Genomic DNA, 13,951 nt, shown 5'->3' on the forward strand with positions numbered 1-13,951 from the left:
GTTTTCATTTCTTTCTAGCCTGGGAGCCAGGGAAACTTAGCACACAAGCTAACCTGAGAAGGAAAGATAGGAGCTAAGAATAAGTGATGACAAGAATGGCAGGAACGTAGGAACAGTATTAGTGCTGTCGATTTTGAACTCTTTAAAAGCTTCCTTCTTTCTCATATTCTTTCTCTCTCTCACACACACACACACACACACATTCCTTGCACCAATCTCTCCAAAAATCCAAAGAAATAGACATTTTTTTTAAAAAAAGACTCTTTTAAAAAGTGTATTGCAAGGGTTGTACACACATACATCAGCATTCATTCATTCAGTAAATCCAAGCATTCTTTCATCAGCATGTCCATGCTTGACTGGAAACAGATATAAAAAAAAAAAATAGGAACTGCCAATTTGCCATATCAGATCAGACCACAGATTTATCTATTTCTCTACCTTGCCCCTGGGAGTGACCAGTTTCTAATGCTTCATAGGAAGGTGGGGAAAAAAATCAAACAAAAGAGAAATATATTTTCTTCAAACATGCTTTAGATACTCATTCCCTAGTCAGGATAGCACTTTACGATCTTCTATTTTCATGCTCTTTTATCTTTTTCTTTTCCCCCTGCACCTTCCTATCCCATATGAAACTTAAAATAATTACTACAAATGCCATTTGGGTATTCTGTGAAATATTTTGGCAACCTTACAATTTATTATGCACCTTTCTTTCATTCCTCTTATTTTGAGATTTACGTCTGTTGAAAAGTTCATTTACCTCTGTTGAAAAATTTTAAGGGAAAGAAAAACTAGCTAAATGACAAAGAATTCTCTTTGATTTCATTAGTGCATACTCATAACTATCCCACACACCACTTTCTCACGTTTGTGTTGTATTAAGTGATGCAGTGATTCACTTACCTGAGAATGTCCTAACAATAACACATGTGTTTATCACTACCAGAAATTTGCAAAGAACAAAGTAAGCAGAGGTTTGAGACTGACTCAAATAAATATTTGTAAAACATTCTTGTCCTGTAAACAAAGATTAAACTGAATCCTCAAGGATTTCTGTGCAAAGTACTCAAAATTATTTTGGAGGCAATTTAAAAAGAATTGCCAAGATTTGAATCTGAAGAAAATTGGTGAAGAAGCCAGAGTAATAACATGAAATATTGAAGAGAAACTAAATGAAAATATTTGAATATGAATTTCTTTCATAACTATAGAATAGTTTGGACTCCATTAACAGAATTTTAGGGCCAGATTGCATGGAAGTATAAAGAAAGCACAGAAGCAAAGTCTACCAGAGTAAGATCTTTCAGTGGCAAAATTTAATGACAATAAAACAAAGTTAGGTTATTTAACAATTTTTGTTTCATATCGCAATTTAAAAACCATAGGTTGTTTTTTTTTTACATGCAGGCATTTTTTTACACATGTGCACTAGACAATGTGACTTACATGTTGATTTTGTAGTAAATGTGGATTTTTCTATCAGCATATCTCTCATCATGAAAAGAAAAATCTTGCTCATTTTTATTGACTTAAAATTCAAAGGGATGATTCTAAATAAGCAATGCCCATTATGTTTTTATTTATTTTCATAAATCAATGGAAAGTTACAAAAATAAAAATATTTAAAACCTGGAACATATTTCCCACCAGATTATGGCAATTTAAAACTTGGTCAAAACTTGACCCTAAATTATTTGACAGCATCGCTTTAAGCCTTTTAAGGGTCACTTAGCATTTCCATTACAAATCTCGACTTTCAGAAGTTTAATGCTTGGTAGTTTAAATTTGCAGGAGTCTGGAACTTATACAAGTTGCCAGACCAGATGTTTCTTATTTATTTGTGTGAGGTTTTTTTTATCCTCTCCTTTCTTTTCTGTTTCACTAAAAATGTTTCTAAAACAGCTGGTAACTTCCAAAGTACACAAAAACTAAAAACTTTATGCTTTTTATTTTTCTGCACCAGAGCTATAAATATTTTCATTTAAAAATATGATAATATGTAGGGAGTTCCTCCCTGCCCTATGATGATAATAAGTCCACCCGATTCCTGAATCATTTATATGTATTATGAGGATAATAAATAAAAATGAATTTTAAATTCCAATGAGAAATTGCAATCAGAATATATTAAGCCAAATGAAATAATCCTACTGAACGGACAAAGTATTTGGCAAATGTACCAAAAGCCAAAAAAAAAAAGATTTCAGATTAATCGTGGAAAAGTCCTTGATGTCCTTTACTCAGCAATTTAAAGCCTACAAGTAGACGGAAGGAGGTTGGAGTCCTAGAGGGAAGGTGCTCAATGCTCAGAATCAAGTTCAAGTTAAACAGTGTTTTTAGTGCTTACATTTTCTGCCCAAAAAATATTCCTGTTACTGACTGTACTTGCTTTTTAAGAGCATGAATGACTACATAGGTGAGAAAGTTATAAATCCCTTCAAATAACTGACAAGTGTCTAAGTCAGTTTAAAAAGATTAAGAGTGGCTCTCTTGTTCTAAAATTATACAAAAGTGCCGTTGCTCTTTTCAAGCAATTTGAAAGCCATTCATTTCAGTGGCAGGTAGCCAAAACACAAAAGCCAGAGAATGGCAGCAGAGATGTCATGCAGGCATACAGACATGTTTTCCAAAGGCTTGTGCTGCTTCTGACCTCAAAGGCACAGCCTCAATAGATTGCATAGACCAAAGAGTCACAGCAAATATCTTCGCTAGGTGCACCCATCGGTACTCGGTTCTGGCTGCCTTCAATCACCCACACCGATCTCCGTTCCTTAACTGAGCCTGGCTATCAATGTGAAGGATGCCACATTGTGGATGCCTGGAGGCCAGTACGAAGTTGCTAGCAGCAGAGCAGAATTTTCATCATCCCAAGTATCTGACAAAGTCTCAAGATGCCAGTGGACATTCTGATGGACTATACCTGAGTTTGAACTTCTGAAATCTTCTTGCAGTTTATTTACCTGCAACGTATCAATTAGGATCACACAAAATTCTAATAAAATACATGGAAGTAATATTCTATGTCTCTTCCCCACCCCTTCTAGTTGAAATATAACTTTACACAACAAGCTTAAACTCTAGCTATAAAAACTTGAGTTTGAACAGCCTGAGATGGTGTAAAGAATAGTTTAAGCCATAGGTTAGTCAGTGTGCAAGTTCTGGAGGTTCTAGGGAATTCTAGAGCTCTCAGTGGAGGTTGGACAAACAAGACAGTCTTGGAAATTTTGGAAAATTTTGTTGTCCCTCAAAGTTCTACCTTAAATTCTTAAAGCCAGTAGTGGTTAAATAGTGTTGTATGTTAGTATTGCATGTCCTTCCTCCCAGTTTAAGATGTGCCATGTGAGAAAGGAAAGTAATATATATATATATATATTTTAATTCTTTTGGTGAATCTTATGCACCTGTTGAGTTTATAGCCATTTCTTTTAATATTCTAGACACTTTCAGCGTAAAAAGGAGAAATACTACGTATAAACAACTTAGTATAATTAAAGCAGTAGCAATGGAAGTAAAAGGAAAGAATGTTTAAATCTGATTGATAGAATCAAGAAAGGCTTCAAAAATGAGATGACATTTAAATTAGTGTTTAAGAAATAGGAACTGAAGGATTTAGCCAGGTAAACAAGTCAGGTTAGGGAGTGGGATAGAAAAACAAAACAAATATTAAAGAAATACTCAGAGACAGTAGGGGTGGAACATGGATCGAGTGCTGGGGCTCCAAAGAAGGCTAGAAGAAGGCTAGCCAACATGTAATGAATGCTTACTACATAGTGGGCAATATTCCACATGTTTATATATGTTAGTCTATTAATCATCATAAGAACCTGATAACTGGGGGTTATTTTTAACTTCACTTTACTTGACAGGGTTTGTACCCAGGCAGTCTCTCTGCCAGACCCTGCACTTAAGTATCATCTATACTGCCAGAAGCAATAATGAGACTGGACTGCCAGGGAAAAATGAAAACACCAAGAGTCTTGCATGGCATGATGAACAGTTCAAACAGGGTTTTTTTATTCTGTAGATGTTAGGGAGCCTTTGAAGGTTTTTGAACAGATGAATGTCATAATTAGACTTGCTTGTTATCTAAATCAAGGACAGATTGTGGAGGGTCAAGCTGGGAAGGAGAGGGACCAAAGATTAGGATACAGGTTCTGATGACTGGGCCTCCAATCGCATCTGAGCTTATAAAGATGCAGATTTTGGGGGCTCCACACCACATCTGCAAAGAATTTTGAGATAATGGGAGTTTTAATCAGTGAAACAGCAAGAATAGTAGAGAGAGGGGAATTAATTTGGAGAGAACTATGTAAAGAAGATTTTACAAGATATGATGATTGATTGGAGAAGGAAAGATGAGGGAAAAGTCGAGGTTGATTCCAACGTTTATGCCTGGAGGCTCATTGGAGAGCAATGTCTTCAGAAAATTAGAGAACCCAAGAGGGAGAAAAGAGTGAATATAATGTATTTCAAGTGGCTTTGGGATGACAGTTTGGACGTGTCTAGGATGCTGCACTTCTGGAGTTCTTGAGAGAAGCCTTGGATAAAGTTACAGATTAGTAGTTGGTAACCAGCAGTGAACTGATGGTAGTTGAAACCAAGTGAAAAGGAGAGGATGTCCCAGAATAAAACATGTGGAGTAAGAGAGTCTAACATGAACCCCTGGGAACTGTAGCATTTAATGGGTATCAAATGAGGAATCTGAAGAGTGTTGGGAAAGTTGTAAGGTTGGAAAGGGAGAGTAATAGAATGGAAGAATATGGGATTGTGGGCATAAAATAACATAGTGGTGAAGAGCATAGACTTTGTAGTGTGGCAGAACTAGATTCAAATTTATTGGGTAATTACTATAAGCCAGGCACTGTGTGAGTGCTTCATATGCATTATTTCATTTAATCATCCCCAAATAATCCTACAAGGAAACTGCAATTACCAGTTTCATCTCACTGATAGGGGACAAAAATCTTAGAGAGGAACTTGCTCAAAGTCGCTTAACTAGTCAATGATGAAATTAGGTTTCCACTTCTTCCCCCAGAGCTAAACTAATAATCATATGCTAACCTACCATACTTCAAATGCAAGGAGATGTATATATTTTTAATCATTGCATTTCTTTGCACCTAACACACTACCAGAAAAAGAGTAGGTTCTCAATAAACATTGATTGAATGAAAGAAAGAACAAGGGTTGAAGTATAACTATTGTCTTTCCTCTCATCACCTCGTCTCCTACCAGAAGGCCTCCCCACTAACCTTATTTGAAACCAACACATCACTGGTCTTACATTTACACTTAAAGCCTTCCCTGTCAGTCACATCCAGAGGCAGACCTCCTTCTCCTGTACTCATACAACATTTGTCTCTGCCACTTTCCTAGAATTTATTCTATCTTGTCTTCTATAATCAATTCCCTTTCTGGATTCTTACTTCTTACTTTAAAAGCAGGCTTCAAGCTTTGCAGGGACATTTGTGTACTTCTGTATACCTCAGGTCAACTAGCTTCATGCCTTTTACCAGACAGGTCTTAGTAATTGTTTGCTGACTGATTTAATTGGTTAAAATAACAATATTAAACAACATTTAATCCATGGCTATATCACAAATATCACAACTGTCCCTTCATCTTTTTCAGAAAGATTCTAAAGGATATAAAATATAGATTTTAGTAAAAACAACTGTATAGGGAAAATATACATGCCAGACATTCACAGTGACTCTCTGTAAGGTACTTTGCTACTTACTGTTACAGAAGACAGACCTTTTCTATGCTTTAATAAAGCCCAATTTTTATAGCTTTTATGTCTTATGCATTTCAAATTGTATTCAATTGAAACTTGGGATACTATATATTTCCATATATATATATTTGTAATCTATAGACTTGTTTGGATGTATGGCCCAAAAAGTAAATTATCAAGTAATACTTCAGGTGCCTAGTTGGATAAGATAGAAGTGAAGGGGTATAGTTGTCCATAAAGGGAGCATATGACGTTGGCTGGCATTTGGGAAAGAAAGCATTCCTGTCTCAGAAAGTGTACTGCAGGCAGCAACATGCAGAACCTTTCACGGGGAGAAGACAGGTGACTAGAATCAGGTTCACTCTGGACGGGCAGCTGTGCCTGCTCTCACCCACACAGCAGCTTCTCAATTCTCACAGGTGTTTTGTGGGCAACAAGGACTGCTTTTTATCTGCCATTACCCAATGAATGGCGACCCACTCCCTCTTGGCCCGACCTTGTCTCTCTCTTTGTAACCCTTAGATTAGACCATTGCTCTGCATTTATACAGACAACACTGACAACAGCCTGAGACCCTCATCATGTGCAAAATTAAGAAACAATATTTTCTTATTGCCACCTTTACATATTTTCCCCCTCCTGGCATTATTCTTTTTATCTTGGGTAGGATATGCACATTGTTTGCTTAGGAACCCTAGCCAAATGCTTACCACTGACATGCAATTATTCTATTGGGTGATGATTTGCCAGTGGGTAGAAAAAAAAGGACCTGAGATAGCACTCAAGGACAATTCTCAAATGCTTCCCTCATTCCCACCCCAGATATTTATACAATTGCTCTCCTCAATTAGATTTAAAATGAACTAAGGGAAATGGTGTCATCTCTAACAGGAGTGTTAAAAATTAAGCATGCTAAATTCAACCTCAAATTTCACTGAGGCTTAGGTTCTACCTTGCAAAATGCTAGCTCCTTTTAAGGGGAAAAGAAAAGATTCTCAAATCACATCAAAAAAGGGTGTGAATCAATGAAAACAATACGGGATTTTGCTAGGCATGCTTTCACCTTCTGTCTCCTTTGTTTACTGTATGACCTTGGGCACATTACTAAGTTTGAAACTGATTTTTTGAGGCAGCGGGGCTTCAAAAATTAGCAAGCAAAAAAGAATAAGGAGAAAGAAGTAAGAGATTACATCCAATTCTTTGTGAAGGAATGCCTGGTTATTTTCTCAGTGTTGGTGGAGTCTCTTCTGACAGAAGCCTTCTAAACATCTTCTCAGCGGGATACTTCAGTCTATCTTCAGGGAGCATTAAGGAGGTGTTTTTTGGTTTTGTTGTTTGTTTTGAAGTCCATTAAGAGTCACAGATTTCCTTTCATCTAAGGTACTAGGTACTTAAAGCTCATCTGTCCAAGAGATGCTACATAATGGCTACTCACATCCAAAGACCATACAAGAAAGAGCATAAACATAGCAACACTTGCCTTCCTGGGTTGTCCTCCTCTTCAGCCTGGAGAGACAAACTCTGAAGGAAGATCACTGAGTCTTTGGTCATTGTTCATGTTTTGCTTTATCCTTTGTCTCATGATTTATATTCATAGGCAATGAAAGACTAATATTTTGTGATCAGGCTCCCAGATTCCCTCTCTCTTTAGTTTTTAGGTTGTAAACATCCTATACTTGAAAATACAGCATCTGGCTCCCCAGCCCCTAAGTTTTTATTTTAGGCTCCTTTACATCCAGTTGACTGTTTTGCTAAACCCTAGGTCTACTAAAGTCATCCATCTTTACTCTTTTACTAGCTGTTTCTTTCAAAGTTTCCAGCAAATTTGTTATGAAATAGCTCAATTTATTTTACCCCTTTAATTATTTTTATGTAGCATGATGTTATTTTTAAAAATTACTGGACTAGCTAAAAAAATCTTAGCACCAATTTGATTAATTTTTTTAAATTTTAGAAATGTCTTGTTATTTAGTCTGTATGGCAATGGTATGAGACAAACAATAACACCACCATGATTTTACAGGTGAAATAAATGAAGCTGGGAAGAGAAAGTGGGTGCAGATGGTGGGGGGGGGGGTGTCAGAGGGTTAATGAGTAAGTTGTCTAAGGTCCTATAGTTAGTAACTAATAAAATCCATATACAAACTCAGCTCTCCTAACTCTAATATGCATGCTCTTTTCACCAAACTATTATGCCTCTGAAGTTAAACTCCTTAAGCCTTCATTCATTCATTTACAAAAAGAGGGTATTAATCACTGGGTAGCTCGGAATGCTCTTGTGAAAATCAAATAAGGGAAAGTGCTTGATAAACATTAAAATATTATAGAAATATGGGTAATAATATAGTAAATTAGCAAATGTTGGGTAACAATTATTTTCCTGTAAGTTATTACACATATTAAACTAAAAGTCACTTAATATTAGCCATTTTTACTTAGAAGAAAGAAGATCCCAAGTGTGGAAATTAGATCTCTAATTCCCTTGTCAACATAATTAAAAAAATAATAATCACAAAAGCTAATTTATGGAAACCGGGTAAATTTTACACTTTTAAAACTGTGTGACAGAGGGTGAATTTCCAAGGCAATGTGGGAAAAGACAGATTTTTCATAAGCAGGTATGAGAATATTTTCCCACATCATGTGAATAAGGTGCAGTGAGAGAAAGCAGTGACCTCACTTGCCTTGAAATGAATGTGCCTTGATGACTAAGTCAAAGATGCCACTGCACGCCCTGTGTGCTCAGGGTAAAGTACAAGCATTGAATATAGACTTTCCTGAAGTTGGTGGTGCCCTAGATTTTTGTTGTATTAAGTTCACGCTGAATCTCTGAATAATCCCAATTTTAAAACAGATATGTGTGCAGTGGAAAGGCTGCTCTTGTGCTAACTCCTTTAAAGATACAGCATACATGAAATTTTATTTTTGGTGAAAATTTCGATAGCTTTATACCATGGTATTTTCCTCAGACTCCTCTATAAATATTTCCTTATTAATGCATTCCTATTCTAATATGAAATTATAAACTTCAATTAAACTGCATTACAAATGACTTTAAGAGCATTTAATGTTATTGACAGACTTCTGTTTCTTTATGAGGGTGAATAATCTATACATTCTGTATCTGTAGAGGACATAAGTCATTCCTCAGCACTTATCTCTGCTAAGTTTTTGTTTTATTTTTTTCTGCTGTGTTTTTGTTTTAAATCATCTATTATGCTACATGTTTTCCTGAGATGATCTTAACCACCTTCTGAATGCTTACGACTTATACATTCTCCTACCATTAATTTTCTCCTGAGTTCTAGGGCCATATGATGTCAACTGATTAGCTTACAGTCAAATTCAAGTGTCTAGCGATCCTTCTTGCCAACCTTGTTTTTCCTCATATATGTCTTATCTTGGCATCACCAATTCCCAAATACTTGAACAAGCCTGTAACCAGATAATAATTTTTAGCTTGTTTTTCCTTTCCCGTATCTTATCATTTACCAAGTCTTAGTAGTTTTGTGTCCTTAATATCTCTCAAAAAGGTTAGCTATCTCCACCTCAGTTGTCCACTTCCATAGTTAGGGCCTTAATATTTCTCCTTGCCCCCTTTCTTTCTATTCACCGTACATCTGCTGGAGAGATCGATCTAAGTGTACATCTGGCGATGTCAATCCATTGTTTAATATCTTGTAATGACTCTCTGCCATGTATAAATAAAGCCGAAATTACATCAATGGCATACAAAGACCTTTACCATTAGATCCCTAATGATTTCAACATCTGTTTTTAATGTCTCTTCTTCACACTTTACATTCCTATATACTGAACTGTTGGCAGTCTGTTCACTACCTCTATGCCTCCACTTTCCCCCCAACCATTATTTTGCATCCCTTTACCCCACTGAATGTACTTTCCTGATGCATGAACATCACAGGCCTATCTTGGGAAGCTCATTCTTACTTTTCTACCCCTTTCAGGCATAACTCTTTTACAAAACTTTCCCTGTCACCATAAAATATCCTGCAAGACAAATGTCCTCCTCCCTCTGAGAAAATCTGACTCATATATTTTCATTATTACACTATATATATATTACACTATATTTTCATTGTTACACTATATATATATACACACTTATATACATATATAGATATATAATAAATGGTTGGCCTTTGCTCTGAATAAAGTGAAAAGGAGTAATAGAAGGAAATTAATATTGTAGGTGTGTGTGTGTGTTTGTGAAAGAGAGACAGACAGATAGACAGAGATAGTGATACGTAGAGAGAAAAAAAGAAAGGGGGACAGAAAGAGAGAGAGAGAGAATGCATAAGTATATATTTGGGGATTCAGTAAATAAAATATTTGGCAACAGATTTAAATTATCATTAATATATTTGCAATTTGGGCTATTTTTTCACCTTGAAACAATACTGTCTGAGGATTCACCAAAGGAAAATTCCTAAATAGAAAATTCCTAAATTTTCCCCTTTAAGCAAATGCTACAATATGTTTAACTGCATGCATTTTTGACAAATGACAGCTAAAATATGGTGACAGAAAGGTAGGTTTATTTTTCTGTCAAATTAGACATATCAGAGACAAAAAGAATGTGTGTGTACCTATTGTATATATATATATACATATATACTTATACATTTGCACATACCTAAAAATACAGATATGTGTGTGTATAAGTACACACACACACACACACACACACACACACATACTAGTTGTCTGAGACTAGTAGCCACTTGGCACAATGTAACATTTCCAGGGTTGTTTTTTGTTTGAATTAGGGTTAAAGGATTTTGCACTAAGCGTTCAGATACAGCCTACTTCTGGCAAAATGCACACCTCTCTATACAGGGCTATTGTTCTGCTTCTAAAAGCAATCTTGCTTCATCTGAATGGATGACCTTATTCTGAAGTGATTGGCTCATTTGAAAGGGCATGCATACTTTTTTTTCCATGAGCAAAGGAAAGCTAGACTAAACCAATTTTTATTTCCTATGGACATGAAAAAAACCCTTTGGCTCAGAAAAGCCATGGCAGAAAAACAAGTCACATAAAACAAGGCATCATTGAACTTGAGCATTAATTTTCATGTAGCACTTGTAATCTTATAGGAAGCACTAGAACTACCTTTGGCACTGGGATTAGATATTTTTTATTTATTAATTTTTTATTATCTCTAAGCTTTTAGGTTCCAAGGTATTGCAAACTGGACAGCAGCTTGTACAGATTTCCAGAGCCAGTGGAATGGCCTTGAGAGTTTCTTCCTTACAGGGTGATGTCATCAGTTAGCCAGTTTCTGTAGCACCCCATGCACTACCAAAGAAGTTCCTCTCTGTATTAGTTGTACCCTCACCTGCCAAAAAAAGAAAACACACAGCTTCCTTTATTCTGCAATGAAACAAAATGGTTTGGACACAATTTGGAGGAGAACTGCCAGAAAAAACAAAAAAATGCTTTAACTTAATAATGTTTCCATACATTTAGATGCTTTTCTGTAATATATGACTTTAATTGATTTTTACCTTTTTTATGGAATACAACTGATATAGTAGAAATTGAACTTTAGCATTGACCCAGAATTTTAAAGAAAACATATAAAACTTTATAAAATCCAAAATTATTAAATCATTGATGGAGGGATTTTTTTTTTTTTTTTTGCCTGTCACAAAATTGCACAATGCTTGTTGTTAACAGAAAATAATCTTAATTTTATCTGAGGTAATGCTTTTGTCTGCTTTATCTGAGAAAAAAAATTTAAACAAGGTGATTCATTAAAACCATATTGTGTATCAAAGAAACTGAAATAATTGCTATTGTTTCCACGTGAAAATTATTATATTCACAACATTATTTGTACAACTCAATATAGGTATCCTAAAGATATTTGTGTGTTTCATTCTCAGAAGACTCTGCCCTTCAAAAAATTTTCAGGTATTAAGCTCGGAAGATAGTTAAAACTTATCTTAGAATGCTAAGGGCAGTGTACTTCAGAAATTTTGAATGTTTCCAATTCTTTTAGGAACACCCTATAGCACTTAAAATCATCTCATCCCTCATCAAATATGATTTTATCCCTTTGTGCTTTAAAAAAAAAAAAAACTTGACATTATGAAGTAAATTTTCATTTGGAAATACCAAAAGAATTAAGTTATATTAAGTATAATAGAATCATTGATATTAGAGATGAGAAAAATGTATCAGGCCTATCCTATGAAGTCTCATAAGGATAGTTTTTAATATAGTGCGTGACTTAGTGAGTTCTAGTCTAGTGTTTAATGGGAATTTTCAGTATGCTAATAAAGTGCTTTTAAAAATTGATCTATTTGGGCCATATGTAGCCAAGTGAAGCAGATGTTACCGTAAAGCAGAATAAGTTTTCATTTTCTGTACTTCATTAATATTGGCCTTGAGTGGAAAAGCAGCATCTTTAGGGTCTCCACCACCCACAGAACCATTAAACAAATCAAGGAAACTAAAACCAACCACCTCTCCCTTTTATGTTTGTTTGGACCACAGCCATGGGGGATAAAACCTTAGTATTCTGCATAAAGTGGGGTAGCTATTTCCTCAAATTCTATTTTTATATACCAAGTTAGGTTGAAATAACATAAGGCAGAAAAATAATCTAGAGCTGGAGAAAGACAATTAAAAGTTGGTGAGTAGGACAATGGGGAAGGAAAAGTATAAATGAAAAGGATGAGTTTGTGGAATGAAACCTAGATTTCCAAAACTAATATTTCCATCAAAAATATTAAACATGTCTACCAACATTATCACTTATAAACACTTGCTTGTTTTGAATACAAAGTGAGAGATGAAATGTAAAGCATTTAGCACAGCATAGAATATGTATTCCATAACTAATCACTTTTGTTCTTTATAAGTGAAAAGCAAGAAGTAACCTGAAATACGGTATAAAGGTATAGCCTTAAATTTCTGTGATAGTTTCTTCTGCAATTGCTTACTAGGAAATATAGAGGTTATTATTCAGAAAGTATGATATGATTTTGAACAAGAAAAATCATGCACTACATCATCCAACCATTCATTCATTTATCCAATAAATACTTATGGAACAAATCATCTCTCAAGCATCGCATTAACTGCTGGGCACATAGAAATGGACAGAGAACCCAGCATGCTCAAATTCTAATGGAGGTTACACATATATAAACAGATCAACAAAGAACAATGGAATAAGTGCTGAAATGGAGATCTGGTGTAGGTATAGCTAAAGGGCAGTCATGTGAGAAGGGTCAGCATAGGAGGCCTAGAACACTGAGGTCTCTTCTTCCCCCAGTAGTAAGCTGTGGCATAAAGATCTTAGATAACACACCAATGTGAAACAAACAATCTGTTCGTTGTTCATGTGAAATGGTAGGTCATCCTTAAATCTGCAATGTCAGTAAGACCTTATACACTCTGCATCAATCAATTAAAAAAAAAAAACAAAACTGAAAATCCATTACAACAATACTTCAATTAATGAATCATTTGAGAATAAAGATGAATAAAGTCAAACTCTGTTTAGAATAAAACGTGAGCAAAAGTCTTCATAAACTATTCAAAGAACGTTAGTGCATCATAGAGCTCAGAACTATGTCCCTGTAAGATACAGAGGTGTTGGGCAAGGCCAAAGACTCACCTTATGTAAGGAGCTCAAAGAGGGCAGATACAAGAGAGGAGTATCAGTGTAGTTAAGTGTGCTTTTCTCATTTGTACCCTACTCGCCTCCATTTACAAGCACCTGTACAACCTGGAAAGCTTATCTGTTGCTGGACTCACTGATTATGATTTACTTTACATAAATTTCAGTATGTTACCACAACAGCTTTTGGCTTCCTATGCTTATGGTTCTTTGATTAATTAATTAATTGATTGGTTTGTTGTTTGTTACCCCATCTCATTTCAAAGATATTTTAGCAGTAACAAATTTTCTGATGGTTTAGTAAAATTTTGCCCTCTGTTAAAATAATGTACATCAACAAGCACATAAAGAGATATTTTCTTTCCATCAGGGAACCCGTGAAACCAAACTATACCTGTCCACCTGTACATATGACTAAGGCACACAGATTTATGATGTACTTCCATATTAGTTTGGTTGGTCACTCTATTCTCCAGAAGTATGTTGACAACAAGGGTAATATAACACTATAGTTATTTCCTTACATATGTGTCTTATTCCAATAGTTCTTAAAC

The sequence above is a fragment of the Eschrichtius robustus genome, chromosome 3 (assembly GCF_028021215.1).
Source record: "Eschrichtius robustus isolate mEscRob2 chromosome 3, mEscRob2.pri, whole genome shotgun sequence".
NCBI lineage: Eukaryota > Metazoa > Chordata > Mammalia > Artiodactyla > Eschrichtiidae > Eschrichtius > Eschrichtius robustus.